Genomic DNA, 3,084 nt, shown 5'->3' on the forward strand with positions numbered 1-3,084 from the left:
TCGCACCAGAAGCTCATCATGTCGGCATCCTGACCTCAGACTCCAGGCCTCCAGAAGTGTAAAAACACCAATGTCTGTTGTTTACGCCCCCAGTTTATAATAAATTGTTATAACAGCCTGAGCAGACTAAGGGTAAAAAAGAAAAAAAAAAAAAAAGCTCAAGACAAAAATTTAGTTAGAATAATAGATATCTGTGTGTTCTGTTATTTACACCATTACCTCGGTAAGTTTCCTTGCTTCTCTGGACCTCAGTTTCCTCATCTGTTAAACACGAATGCTTCTCCCCTACCCCTGTGCCCCACCACAGAGAACAGTCATCAGAAATCAGAAATCACCAAAATAAGACTCATAAACATTTAGCACAGTGCTGGGCATTGAGTGAATTTTCCATAAATATAATCAAGATTACAACTGAGCTTGGAAATAAGATTGTCCTGAGAAAGAACACAATAGAAACCGGCACCTTAAGAAAAAATTAACAATAAAATAAAATCCCTAGTGGCCATCGACGTACCAACCACCTGGAAATAGTAAGGACAGTGCACCGCGAGCCCCACAATGCACCTCTGCTCCCAGTACAGCATCTGCTCTCCACCACACCAGGGTCTTAGACAAATGCCAAAACCCAAACCTGCTGCTGAAAGTTGATAATTCCGCCTGCTGACGTCCAAGTATGAGCTCATCTCCCTTCCTCGCCCCACACCCCCAAACCCCGCTATCCACCAGTGACTCTGTTTTCATTTCAGTATCAACATCTGGTGCCTCTAATTCTATCAACACCCAAACATATGGCAGGAACAACAAGACCCAGCAACATGGACCATTATTTTTAAAAAACAAACCGGGTCCTAAATACCAATTGATTGCTAAAAGGGCACTTACCGAGGTTTATTAAGTACATAGAACATAAATCTGTTTGGCATGTAATTAATTTAAAATTACAGGAACACTAAATGTGTAATTAAATCTACACGGAATGTTTAGGCCTTTAGCTGGCATTTACAAAGGAAGCTTCGGGAAATTTATTAGCTAGCAATTTATTGCTCAAAATACTGGCAAATCATGAGTATGTTGATTGAAATCTAGCTTGCTGTCATTCTGCTGTTATGGGCCAATTAAAGGTTCAAAGCCTTGCAAACCAGTGGCCAAACTAGAGTGTGTTGCTAAGAATAGAGTTTGATAGTTATGGCTAAGTTCACCCTTTTCATTCAATATCAACAAGTGTTTTTCTTCCCCTGGATGACGAGCACACTACACAGCATTCCTTTGGTGTACTCAGATACTTAATTGACATATTAAAATATAAGCACAGGAGATCTGGTCAAGATAAAAGCAATGCTATATTTGGAATCCTCATCCATTGGAAAATTTCACAGCATTTAGCTAGAATAAAGGGTTTTTTTGTGGGGGGCTGCTTTAAGTCAGAAGTACAATATGAGAAATATGCAAAATGAAAGAATCCAAAGTCATCCAGAACCTTCTCCACTCATTTCTAGGCTCTGCAGCGTTAGACTAGATGGGACTGTCCAGTGCCCAGAGCTGGTCTGGCCCTTGGATAACGATGTGTTTCACAGGTCAGCGTCGGTACAGGTGCTCTGGGTGCCTTTCAGGAAACAGCTTTAGTGACGCTACCTCCAAAATCTCCTGGAAGGTTCTGAGAATAGAGTAACCAGGTAGAGCCCTGTGCCAGCCAAACTTGAACAGAACTGTGTTCCAATGTTTCCAGTGGGCCCAGCTTCCACTCCTTTATTTGATGATCTGGTCAGAAATGTCACTGCCTTCACTTGCTGTGTTCTCAGTGGCTGGAGGCCCTGAGCTTTAAGCTTTGGAGGAGAATCCTCCTTATCTTTGTATCAGGAGGGGTCAGGGAGTTTACTCATTCCATCTGGGTCAGTTAGAATTGCATTGGGGTACAACTAATATAAAACCCAACCACAATACCTTCAAAAACAAGAATATACTTTTTCTCACACAACAAGAAGCCTGGAGAAATGCAGTCCAGGGCTCATGCACAGACTCCACAACGTGATGCCCCGCCTTTCTCCATCATTTGCTCTGTCATTTCATATGTTCACTTACCACCTCACCGCCACAGAATGGCTGCCGCAGCCCCACCCATCACACCTGTACCCTCCTAGGGATAAAGAAGGAAAACACTTTATCATCCGGCAGAAAAGGGCACTGTGACAACACCACTATCAGAAAAGCAAAAGAACTTGTACCTACATCTCCCAATGGCCACTGTGCTGCGCTGCCACCTCTGGCTAGGAGGTGACACTTGAGAAGGGTGTTGCAAAGATTGAGCCAATAGATTAACACTGACAACCGCACTCTCTTTTTCATTCAGTCCCAGTGACCCAGACATTCAGTGTCTGACATGGAGTAGGAACTCCCTATATGTCAAATAAGCCTCTGAACCCCTTCAGAAACTACTTTCCCAGTTTATTCAACCAGACACCATGTCAGGCCCAAGCAACACAGAGGTGAGCAGGTCAAATACTTAATACTTTAGGCCATAAGAAAATGCGTCTTGGATGAAGAGGCCAGGACCCCACATTTGAGAGCGCTAACACTCTGAACTAGCACCGCCCGACGGAAGCTTCTGTGATGATGGAAAGGAGAGGTTCTCTGCCGACACTGCCCAGCACAACAGCCACCAGCCACATAAGGCCAGCAAAGACCTGAAAAGTGGCTTGTATGACTGAGAAACTGAATTTATTACTTTATTTAATTTTAATTAATATAAATTTATACTGAAGTAGCCACATGTGATTACTGTCTATCATATTAAACATTTCAGGTCTAAACATGATACACACCAACATTGACAAACCAGAGGATCTCATTTTAATAGAAGGATATCCAAATGTCATGAGAACCTAAAGGTAGAAGCCGATTTCTAGGGAGAGGGAGGGGGAAAAAAAAAGATAATAGGTTATTTAATAAGGGTTTTGTAAAATGGATAGGAGTTTGCCATTTGATAAAGGCAGGCAGAGCAAAAACATTGCCCACAGAGCGAAAATTTTAGAAAGAAAAAGGATGAAAATGAGGGTCAAGAGAGATCGTGAGCCAGAGTCACATAGG

This window comes from Furipterus horrens, unplaced genomic scaffold (genome assembly GCF_987537825.1).
Source record: "Furipterus horrens unplaced genomic scaffold, mFurHor1.1.pri manual_scaffold_13, whole genome shotgun sequence".
In the NCBI taxonomy this organism is placed as follows: domain Eukaryota; kingdom Metazoa; phylum Chordata; class Mammalia; order Chiroptera; family Furipteridae; genus Furipterus; species Furipterus horrens.